General features: G+C 36.8%; 1 pseudogene; it reads right to left on the reverse strand.

Annotated features, from left to right (window-relative positions):
- Positions 1-935: 935 nt before the first annotated feature.
- LOC131508022 (SNW domain-containing protein 1-like) lies at positions 936-2,552 on the reverse strand (annotated as a pseudogene).
- Between the last annotated feature and the right edge of the window lie 10,425 nt (positions 2,553-12,977).

Here is a 12,977-nt window from a genome sequence, read left to right on the forward strand (position 1 = left end):
TATATTTTGTTTTTATTTTTATTGTCTACATGTTTTTACTTAAAACAAATCATTGTGCCAAGAAAGAGCTGACTTTCCCCATTCCAAATTAAAACACACCACAATAGGGGCAAGTGTGGTTTAGTAGGATTGGTCCACTATGTGAATGGATATCCTTCTACTCACTGTGGTTGGGGCAACTTAATTCATCAGCAGTCATTCTTACACAACGTATCAACCCCAAAGTATTAATGTCACACAAAAGGAAGTGGTCTTAATATCATGAGTGGGGCAGTATGTTCTCAAATGCTAAAATGTAGAAGCACGAACACAAAAATTAAATAATTCGGATAATTTTCCATTTCTGCTTACTCCTGTAATAAAAAGTAGTGTTGAGGTCTGACACCTAGATTTGGTTTTTATTCTGGCCATTTACAAAGTGTTTCCCCATCTGACTTGTATCAGTAGGGTTATGGATAAAAGTTCATTAACTTTAAAAAAAATTTAGTGTTTATTTATTTTTGAGAGAGAGAGAGAGAGAGAAAGAGAGCGCACAAGCAAGGAAGGAACAGAGAGAAAGGGAGACAAAGAATCCAAAGCAGGCTCCAGGCTCTGAGCTGTCAGCACAGAGCCCAATGCGGGTCTCGAACTCATGAACCGTGAGATCATGACCTGAGCTGAAGTCAGACGCTCAACCAATGGAGCCACCCAGATGCCCCAACTTTTTTTTTTTTTTTTAATTTGAGAGAGAGAGAGAGAGCATGTGAGTCAGGGAGAGAAGTGGAGGGGGAGGGAGAGAGAGACAGAGACAGAGAAGAAGAGAGAATCTTAAGTAGGCTCCATGCTCAGGGCAGAGCTCAATGTGGAGCTCTATCCTACAACCCTGCAATCATGACCTGAGCCAAAATCAAAAGTTGAACACTCAACCAATGGAGCCACCCAGGTACCCCAAAATTTCATTCACTATGGAGAGAGGTGTAACTACTCCTTCCTCTTCTACTTGCTTTCATGCTCATGTTCTTTGGGGTGGTTGCTATCTGAGTATTTTATAGCCACTTGGCTACTTGGCTTCTTCCAAAAACTTGTCCAAATCAAGGACCTTCCTGAAACTGAACTGGTCCTTCTCGGCCTCTTTGTCTGTGGCCCAAACCAGAAAACTCCTTATTGAGAACAACTCTGTTGGTCTTTATTCTGGCTTCTAGGTCATCACCATACCTGACCTTGTCCAGAATTTTACTGGGCCTGTAAATATTCTGCACCATTATCTTTGACACCTCTGCAGACTTCATCACAAACGTTGTAAATTTCATTTTTTACACCTGTAAAAATACTGTCCATACCCTTGGATTGCTTGAAGGTTCTTGGTCATACTGAACGTCATTGGACATCTGAGGATTGGGCACATGAAGAACGATGACGTCACTGATACCTCGATTTTCATTTGTCTGTAGTTTTGACCGCTTATTAGGAGCTTCCTTGGAAAGATTCCAGTCATGTGGTCTGTCTTTTTACCTGTCATGCCAGATTTCATCCCTCCCATGGGCCTCCCAATCCTCTTTTTTCACATGGGTTTTGATCCCAGCTCTTCTCTCACGGGCTTTCTGGGCTGTTTCTCTAAGATTCTCTCCATGTTTCTTCTTTTCTTTTTGAGCCATCTTTCTCTCTACTTGAGAATGCATTTTTACAGCTTCATGAACATTCTGGCCAGCAATATAGTGGGCTTCTGCCAGCTTGGCAATGTTCTCATTGAGACGAAATGTCTGCAACCCTCTTCTGCTCGCAGCCAAACATTTGTCTAATGGAATTGTACAACCCTTTGCATTTTTCCGGTTTGAAATATAAGGAGGAATCTTCCATTCTTATGGCTCCTTCATGGTCATCTTTTGGCTAGGAGAATGCATAACAGGCACAGGAGGAGAAGGTGGTCCTTGGGGAGCTTTCTTATTAATCTTGAACCTTGGAGGTTCCACTGGTTCTTTCAGCATTCTCACCATCCAAATAACTCTGTTTAGCTCCAGAATCGAAAGCCACTCTTGGTTGAGATGGTGAGTATCAAATACACGGAGCAGCAGCCAGTTTATTAGCTGCTCACACTGGCATGGCTGCAGCAACCTTCTATGATACAGATTTTTCTAGGGCTACCCTTGTCTTTTCTGTTAGCTCTTTAATGGGTTCTTCATCAGGTCTTTGCAGGTCTGGATCATCCGCATTCATGGCTTCCTTGGGAACCAGGTCAGTACACTTGCCATAAATGACCTTGTCGTTTGACTGTCCTGGCTGAGCAATTGCATTGTATTTAAATTTCCTTCAGGATCTACCTGAATAGCGTGTGCATTTGACATTTTTTTTTCTTTCATCACATATCTAGTGGATACTGGGCAATATAGGTCTCTGGAAAAGTACCTCCATCTCCAAAATCCTCTAATAATCACAGTATCCAGTTTTTCTGGTACCCCATATGGTCTTTGAGAGACCAGAGAGGTCCTTCGTGATCTCTGGGGTCTTCCCTTTTCTTCAGCCTCAAGCTGGTCCTAAGATAGCTGAGTAGGTGAAGGTAAAAAGCTGGTAAACATCTTGTTCTTCCAGAGTGAACCGTAATGATTTTTTTTAGATGTTCTCTACTGTATCATCTTACCTACTATCTTCAACACATACACATACACACATAATTTTATTATAAACATTGTATTAGCTTTACTGAAGCCATTTTACAGGTATATTGTTTTTCAAAAAAATAAACATTCTGAACTTATTGCTGTTTTGATCTTTTATTTCTTTTTTTGTGTTTCTTCTTTTATTTTAACGTATTTTATACAGATACAGGGACAAGAGTTAAAATGTGAAATAAATTTTCTGCAAATAGATTGTCTTGTTTGGAGAGCATAAATAAATCTGAGTACTATAATTTCTTTTCTAATTGAAGTAGAAAAGGGGTATATAAGTTAAGGTTATGAGATAAAACTAGTTTTTTATGGTATTAATTTTTGTTCTTATTTTGGCTTTTTGCTACATTCCTGTCTTGTGACTAAGAAGAAAAGTAGAGGAAGCTTGCAAGGAAAATCAGCTATAGAGACTGTGAGATCATCAGTATAAAAGATAAAAACAACTACCAAGTTTAAAAAGGTGGAGAGGGCAACACATGTTTAGAGAAAAATAATAAACTAGTTGAATAGAACTAGGTTCTAGAGAAGTGAAAATTTAGGAGTAGCAGATATGCAATTGATAAGAAAAATTAACATATACCTTAATTTTTAATGTTATTGTTCATAATTTTCTACCTTTGTTCTTATAATTTTTTTTTTCTTGGCTAATATTCAAACTGAAAACAGTTTCCTACAGTGAATTAGGTGCTATGCATAGCATAGAACTGGGGATGATGTGCACTGGTTCATTGAATTTACAATCCAAGTTAATATTATTGTGTAATGCTTCAGTGAGTGCGGTATACCTAAGAGGCAAATAAACTCTATCAGGCACCAAAGTGTCATTTGCTGTACCAGAAGCAGTAACAGAAATGGAACCCCAGTGTTCTGGAAGAAGATGTTTGCCTCTCGTGGGTGATCATGAGAAACTAATTTGCTCACAGTAGGATTGGATGATGATTGTGGCAGATTTGTCTTTACTTCTTTTTATTAAGGGCACAAGATCACAAAATTACCATTTGTATACTTGGGAAAACCAAAGATAACATTCAAATATAAAAAGAAAACACACATATCTACATACACTAACACATGGTCAGAATAAATGCATTGTCAAGCCTCAAACTTAGTGTTTTTCTGATGTATTTTAGTTTTTACTTCAGTATTAGAGTTCATCAGATATATTAAAGATATATATGTGAAAGACTAACTGTTTCTTGGAATGCCTAAATCAAAAAAAGAAAAAAAAAACTATGAATTTATGAATAGGAACAAGAAACTGTAATCTACTTGACTTTGGAGTTGACATCGGGGATGTATAGATAAATCCAAGGGTATGCTTAATTTAACTCAAAACAATATTATTTAGATCCGTCAAATGAAGAGGTTTGATAATTAAAACAATAATTTTACCATGGGAAGTATGTATACTGTCTGTTTAATTGTGAACCCACTGCTTATAATATTGTTTCACTGATTTTCTGAGACAGAGATCCCCAAATGCTGTGGCCATTTATTGTTCTTTTTTGTATACCCATGGAATAGGTAGCAACAAATGAGGAGAGTACACCTCTTAAATCATTTCACAAAATGTTCAGATAATTTCTACCCAGGAATAAAAGGACAGAACTAACATGCATAACATAAATACTATTAGATAGCAACTCTGATAGGTCATTTACATATGATATCTTATATAATTGCTTAGAAGTAAATTAATCTACACATTATCATTTTGGAATGTGAAGCTTAAATAATCATTGAGCTGGCATCTGTATGTTGTGTGAACATGCTGTTCACACTTGGTCCTGTCTACTACTCTTTTTTCCTTTAGATATATTATAGATATTAAGAATAATTATAAATTAAAACCAAAAAGATAGATGATAGGAAAAATGAGTGTGCAGATGAGAACCACAAAACATATGAGTGCAAAAATTTCAGAAAAGTGTATTTAAAAGGCAAATAAGTTCATAAAATATTATTTCTTAAATGGATTATATTATCAAAATTGATTGAGCAAAGCTCACAAAAGTATACTTAGCACATTTTTCATTAATTATAATAGCATAGCCCCTTGTCCACTCACACTCTGTCTCTCTTTCTCTCTCTTTCTCTTTCTCTTTCTCTCTCTCTCTCTCTCTCTCTCTCTCTCTCTCTCTCTCAAAATAAACATTTAAACAAAAGATGCAAGAGGCTGGTGGTTAAAGGTGCCAAATGGCAATTGGGCTGCCTGGGTTTGAATTCCAGATCTTTCTCATAGCATCTGTGTGACAGTGGGCATGATAAGAATTCCTGTCTCCTCAGGTTACTGAGTAGCCTGGATTAAACGGGTTAAAACTCATGAAGCCCACAGATCAGTCACTGACACATAGCAAGTGGTCAGTAACAAATAACTGCTGAAATGTGTTAACAGCCATCTGGCTCATCCACACAGGGTCTGCTCCAGGACCCCCAGAGCATGCATTTTTTTTGAAATATAATTTATTTTCACTTACATACATAACGCTTTTTGAGGGATTTCAAGGATTTAAAATATATATATAATTAATGATTTTATAGTCATTTTACTTTTCAATGTTATCTTTTATAATATATTTCACACTGTTCTAATGTTTTATATGAATTAAAAACTTGATTGATTCTTGGAATATCATACAAATTGCCTTTAAATGTTTTTTTTTAATGTTTATTTATTTTTGAGAGAGAAGAGACGGAGAGTGAGAACACAAGCAAGGGAGGGGCAGAGAGAGAGGGAGACACAGAATCTGAAGCAGGTTCCAGGCTCTGAGCTATCAGCACAGAGCCCAACGTGGGGCTCAAACTCATGAACTGTGAGATCATGACCTGAGCTGAAGTCGGACACTCAACCAACTGAGCCACCCAGGTGCCCCTAAAGGTTTGTATTTTCAAGATGTATTTATTACAAAGTAAATTAAAAGAACTTTGTACATTGCACATAAACACGATTGTTTAATTTGTCACAGCACATTTAAAGCATTCAATAGCAGTCAGAAAAGCTCTAAAATTACTGCAACTGTAGATATACAGATACCATTGTTCTAGCAAATAATTCTAAATCAGCGTATTTTATTACTTGCCAATCTCAAAGCTAAATTTTATAACAAGTAATTTTTCTTTTCTATTACCCTTATTTTAAACTCCTAGTAAAGGAAAATACAGATTTTATAATTTGAGAGTATACCTTTTTACTCTGATGTTTAACCAAAATCATTAAATGTTCATTTCCAAGTATACTTAATGAATACTCGAGTAGAAATAATGAGTTCCTTAAATATGCCTTACTTTAAGCAACCGATTTTTACCATTTCTGCAGTTGCAATAAATATCCATTTCTGTTCACCCAGAAGAAATAATTTCTGGCAAATCACTTCTAAATTCAAATGTATGTTGATCTTATTTACTAAATCTTACTTAACAATAAACAGTAACAACCAACACTAACAACAATAATAAAATTTATGACTTGGCTGCCCCACCATTTAATTGGATATAATCTTTAATTATTGAAACTAATCACCGTCTATACAAAATCCATTATATTTTTTGTTTGTGGCTTCTGTATTTTACTGCATTATTCAAGCAATCTATCATCAGAACTAAAAGAAGTATGAATAAAGCACATACATTGTCTCATTGAATGGATATATTGAAAACAAAATTTAACTCAACTTTGATTTCCTTTCATATTTCAAACAAATGAACCAATTCATTGCTGGCTTAAGTACTTCTATGAATTAAATCACAATTATTAGCATATGTTGCCTGACTGAGGAGTGTCGGCTGATACAGGAGTATCATAATGAATCCAAAATAAATCTAAAGGTATTTGTAAAATACTTACAAACTATTACCGTCCAGAATTGTTGCTAATTATCTTCTATTATAAGAAAAGCTAATGGGCACTTTTATCAATTATCTGTGATGTTTCCAAAAATTCTAACATATATAATTCTGGGTATCAGAAATGTTGCTTAAATTGTTCAAGTTTTAACCATTTGCAGGTGGAGGGGTCAGACATGATTCCAAACTTCTCAGGATGTAGTATTTGCAAACATTTGTGCATGTGTTATGCTTCTGCAGGGTTTCTCATTCTCCTGATAAGTACACTTAGTACTTAGTCATCATATAGCACAAACACGAATGTATGTAGCCTAGATGTCTATGAAAATGAGCCTTTTATCTATCCATCTTTACATATAGTGCTCTAGTTTTCATTTCTGAATTTCATCTAGATGCTTTACTGCCTCTATTATTTCTTTGAAAAATATGCTATTAAAGAAATGAAAGTATATGTATATTTGACAAGTCAAAAGTTAATTCAGAGTTAGATGGTGGAGTAGTAGGACGACCTGGGCTTGCCTCATCCCTTGAATACAGCTAGATCAACATCAAATCATTTTGAACACCTAGGAAATCCATCTGAGGATTGGGAGAAAGGTCTGCACAATTTGAGAGAGAGAGAGAGAGAGAGAGAGAGAGAGAGAGAGAGAACTTGGCAGGTATGAGGTGCAGAGGCATGAATTGGGGGAGATAAAAGCTTCAGTGCCACAGAGGGTAGGGAGCCCTTTTCATGAAGAGAAGCAAAGAAGGTGAGAAAGCATCACATTGGATTTGTGCATGAAAAGCACTGCGCCCCACCCCCCCAAATCACTGACTGGGGAATAGGGAGGAACAGACTACCACAAGTTTTTGCAAACAGTTGAGCTCAAATATTGAGGTTTTGAAAGTTGGTGCCATTCACTGAAGTTGATCCAGGCAGACAGTGGTGCTCCTGGGGAGAAGGAGGGCTGAGGCCCGGGAGTGGACAGCAGACAGTGTAGTGTGGGAATCCACTGGGTGGCACTGGGAGACAATATTCCTTTTCCTAGAGTGCATTTGGAAGAGGGTATATTGATTCTCCAAAGACAAAAGACCTGGCTGAGTCTTTGAATAGCACTTCAAAGATAGGGGACCGAGGTGTGCCCAGAGGGTGGATAACCTGATCACAGCTTCTCGCTGTGCTTCACCATAAATTCCAGGCACCTGTGCAGCCATGTGATTGCTTTTCTGGGACAGAACAGTGCCAGCACAGTGCTGCAAGTCTCTTCCCCAGAGGAGGGTAGTGGGTCCGTACCTTGCCAGTTCCCTTAAGAGTTAGAGTCCTGAATTCCCACAGCACACCAGAGAGAAAACACTGTGGCACCACGTTAAAAGCCCAGACACAGGAGTTGAGAGTGGGGACCTGACAGAAACTGAGAACTCAGAAAAGGAGATTGCTCACTCATCTGTGAGGGTTTTCTGGAACGGCAGCTGGTGAGAAATCCCTGCCCTGGGGATGAGAGAGAGGGGTGGTTCCATCTTCCCCCAGTTCACAAGCACTGTGGGACTTCAGTGAGCAACACAGTGCCCCAATGGAGGCTGGAGGCCTCCCTGTGCCCTGCAGGGGCATCTTTACTAGGGAAGGTCTGACTACCAGCCAGGATAGCGGGCCTTTCCCCCAGAAGACCAACATAGGACCCCCACATGCACCAAGACTACTGAACATAGAGTGCTCCAAAGCGTTGGCTTTAGTTCTTTATTTTTTTAATTTTTTTTTTTAAACCAGGCTTACAGTTTTTTGTTTTGTGTTCATTTGTTTTTGTTTCTGTTTTTTCATTTCCTTTCTCTGTTTTTTTGGGATCGGGCTTTCTTTCTTTCTTTTCCTTCCTTCCTTCCTTCCTTCCTTCCTTCCTTCCTTCCTTCCTTCCTTCCTTTTTCTTTGGAATAAGGCTTATAGTTTTTTTGTTTGCTTGCCTTCTTTTGTTCCTTTTCCTTTTCTCTTTTTTTTAGAACAGGTTTTGTTTTGTTTTTGTTTTTTTAACAAGGCTTATTTTAACAAACAAGTCAAAGCACACCTAGTTAAAGGTGCAAACACTGCCCACTACAAGCAAGGAGGAACTCTGCAGAGGACTGACATAGAGGAAACAACAGCCAAATCACAATAGCAGAGTGCACACAGCATACACCAGAAACAGGTCCTGAAGTGCCAGGACCTGAACAGTGTATGGCCCCTTCTTAACATAACATTACTCTCAGGAACAGGAAACATAAGAAACTTTAATTACAGACAAAAGACAGAAACCTAGATAAAATGACAAGATGGATGAATTCTCCCCAAAAGAGAGATCAAGTAGAAACCACAGCCAGGGATTTTCTCAAAAGAGATATAAACCATATATCTGAACAAGTTTTAGAACAGCAGTCATAAGAATAGTAGCTGGGCTTGAAAGAAGCATAAAGGACAAGAGAGAAACAGTTGTTGAAGAGATAAAAGACTGAAAAACTAGTCAGGCTGAAATAAAAAAATGCTATCCCTGAGAAATAAAACTGACTGATATAATAACAATGAGGATGGAAAAGCAGAAGAAAGAATAAGCGATATAAGAAGATAAAATTATAGACAATAATGAAGCTGAAAAGAAGAGGGAAAGAAAACTATTGGATCATTAATAGAAACTTAGGGAACTCTGTGTTTCCATGAAGAGCAATAATGTCCTTACCATAAGAGTCCCAGAGGGAGAATAACAGGAAAAGGGAGTAGAAAGTTTATTTAAACTTAATTATAGTTGAGAACTTCTCTAATCTGGGGAAGTAAACAGGCAGTCAAGTCCAAGAGGCACAGAGAACTACCCTAAAATAAATACAATAAATAAATAAATAAATAAATAAATAAATAAATAAATAAATCTTAAAACAAAGGCATATCATAGTGAACTTGCAAAATACAAAGACAAAGAGAGAATTCTGAAAGCACCTATGAACAAAAGGCCCTTAAACCACAAGGGAAGACAGATCAGGTTTGCAGGAGACCTAGCCACAGAAACTTGGCAGACCTGAAGGGAGTGGCATGATATATTCAATGTGCTAAATGGGAAAAATATGCAGCCAAGAATATTTTATCCGGCAAGACTGTGATATAGAATAGAAAGAGATAAAGAGTTTACAAAACAAACAAAAACTAAAGGAGTTCAGGAACACTAAACCAGCTTTGCAAGAATTATTAAAAGGGACACTTTTAGGGGGAAAGTGAGGCCAAAAGTGACAAAGACTAGAAAGGATCAGACACAATCTACAGGAACAGTGACTTTACAGGTAATACAATGGTACTAAATTCATATCTATCAATAACTACTCTAAAGATAAATGAATAAATGGACTAAATGTGCCAATCAAAAGACATAGGGTATCAGAATGGATAAAAAAAAAAATACCCATTGATATGCTTCTTATAAGAGACCATTTTATATCCAAAGAAACTTCCAGATTGAAAATGAGGGGATGGAGAATCATTTATCATGCTAAGAATATGAAAAGAAAACTGGAGGAGCCACATTTGTACCAGACAAACTCGATTTTAAACCAAACACTGTGTAACAGAAGTGCACTGTATCATAATTGAGGGGTCTATATAACAAGATCTGGCAATTATAAATATTTATGCCCCCAACCTGGAAGTAGTCCAGCCAAATATATAAGTCAATTAATAACAAATTTAAAGAAACTCATTGAAATAATACAATAATAGTAAGGTACTTTAACAGACAAATCATCTAAGCAGAAGATCAATAAGGAAGCAATGACTTTGAATGACACACTGGAACAGATGTCCTTAACAGATATATTTAGAGCATTTGATCGTAAAGAAGCAAAATACACATTCTCTTTGTGTGCACATGGAACATTCTCCAAAATAGATCACATACTGGGACACAAATCAGGCCTCAACTAGTACAAAAAGACTGAGATCATACCATGTATCATTTCAGACTGCAACACTATAAAACTAGAAGTCAGCGACAAGAAAAAACTTGTGAAGGCCACAAATACATGGAGGTTAAAGAACATCCTACTAAGGAGGGGCATCTAGGTGGCTCAGTCCATTAAGCATCTTACTTCAGCTCAGGTCATGATCTCTCAGACTGCAGTTCATTGGCAGCTCAGTGCCTGGAGCTGGCTTCTGTATTCTGTGTCTCACTCTCTCTCTTCCTCTCCAAAAATAAATAAACATTAAAAAAAGAACATCCTACTAAGGAATGAATTGGTAAACCAGTAAACTAAGAAAGAAATCAGAAAATACATGGAAGCAAATGAGTATCAAAAGACAACAGTCCAAAATCTTTAGGATTCAGAAAAGGCAGTCATAAGGGGGACATAAATAGCAATACAGGCCTTCTCAGAAAGCCAGAAATATCTCAAATACACAAACTAACTGTACACATTAAAGGAGCTGGAGAAATAACAGCAAATAAAGCCCAAAGCCAGCAGAAGAATGGAAAAAATAAAGAATAGAGCAGAAATAAATGATATGGAACACTTCAATAAACAAACAAACAAGCAAACCTAATAGAACAAATCCACAAAACCAGGAGCTTGTTCCTTGAAAGAATTAACAAAACTGATAACCCCCTAGCCAGACTTATCAAAAAGAAAAGGACCCAAGTACATAAAAAAAATGAAAGAAGGGAGATCACAACCAACATTGCAGAAACACAAACAATTATAAGAGAATATTATGAGCAATTATATGCCAATGAACTGGGCAATCTGGGAGAAAGGAGTAAATTCCTAGAAACATATAAACTACCAAAACTGAAACAGGAAGAAATAGAAAATTTGAACAGACTGTTAACCAACAGAGAAATTGAATCAGTAATCAAAAGTCTCCCAACAAAGAGTCCAAGGCCACATGGCTTCCCAGGGGAATTATACCAAACATTTAAAGAAGAATTAATACCTATTCTTCTGAAACTGTTAAAAAAAATAGAAATGGAAGGAAAACTTCCAAATTATTTCTATGAGGCCAGAATTACCTTGATTCCCAAACTGGACAAAGACATCACTAAAAAGAATTACAGACCAATATCCCTGATGAGCATGGATGCAAAAATTCTCAACAAGATATTATCAAATCGAACCAAATAGTAATTTAAAAGTATTATTCACCACAATCAAGTGGGATTTATTCTGGGCTGCAGGGGTGGATCAATATCTGCAAATCAGTAAATGTGATATACCCCATTAATAAGAGAAAATATAAGAACCTTATGATCCTCGAAATTGATGCAGAAAAAGCATCCTCAAGAACATAAGGATAGAAGGAACATTCCTCAATCATAAAAGCCATATATGAAAAACCCACTGCTAATAGCATCCTCAATGGAAAAACCTGAGAGCTTTTCCCCTAACGTCAGGAACACGACAGAGATGTCCATTCTCATCACTGTTGTTCAACATAATATTGCAAGTCCCAGCCTCAAATCTTATAACAGAAAGAAATAAAAGAAACAAGTCAAAGTTTTGCTATTTTCAGATAACGTTGTATATTCTATGTAGAAAACATGAAAGATTCCACCAAAAAATTGCTAGAACTGATATGTGAATTCAGCAAAGTCATAAGATATAAAATCAATGTACAGAAACATGTTGCATTTCTATACACCAATAATGAAGTAGCAGGAAGAGAAATCAAGAAATTGACCCCACTTATAATTCAACCAAAACCCATAAGATTCCTAGAAATAAACCTAACCAAAGTGGTGAAAGATCTGTATTCTGGAAACAATAGAACACTTATGAAAGAAATTGAAGAAGACATAAGGAAATGGAAAAATGTCCCATGGTCATGGACTGGAAGAACATATATTGTTAAAATGTCTGTACTATCCAAAGAAATCTATACATTCAAGGCAATCCCTAGCATTTTTCACAGAGGTAGAAGACATACTTCTAAAATTTGTGTGGAACCAGAAAAGACTCCCAAATATTCAAAGTGATATTGAAAACCAAAGCAAAGCAAGAGGCATCAAAATTCTGCACTTGAAGCTATATTACAAAGCTATAATCATCAAGACAGCATGGTACTGGCACAAAAACAGACACATAGGTCAGTGGAACAGGACAGAGAATCCAGAAATAAACCCACAACTATGTGGTCAACTAATATTCCAACAAGCAGGAAAGAATATCCAATGGAAACAAGACACTGTCTTCAACAAATGGTGCTGGGAAAATTGAACAGCGACATGCAGAAGAATGACCCTGAACCACTTTCTTACGCCATGCACAAAAAATAAATTCAAAATGATGAAAGACCTAAATGTGAGACATGAAACCATCAAACTCTTAGAGAACAGAGGCAATAACATCTTTGACCTTAGCCATAGCAACTTCTTACTATACACATTTATGGAGGTGTGGAAAACAAAATCACAAATGAACTATTGGGACTTCATTAAGGTAAAAGGCTTCTGCACAGTGAAGAAACCAATCAATAATACTAAAAGGCAGCCTACAGAATTGGAGAATATTCTGTCA

This window comes from Neofelis nebulosa, chromosome 3 (assembly GCF_028018385.1).
Source record: "Neofelis nebulosa isolate mNeoNeb1 chromosome 3, mNeoNeb1.pri, whole genome shotgun sequence".
In the NCBI taxonomy this organism is placed as follows: domain Eukaryota; kingdom Metazoa; phylum Chordata; class Mammalia; order Carnivora; family Felidae; genus Neofelis; species Neofelis nebulosa.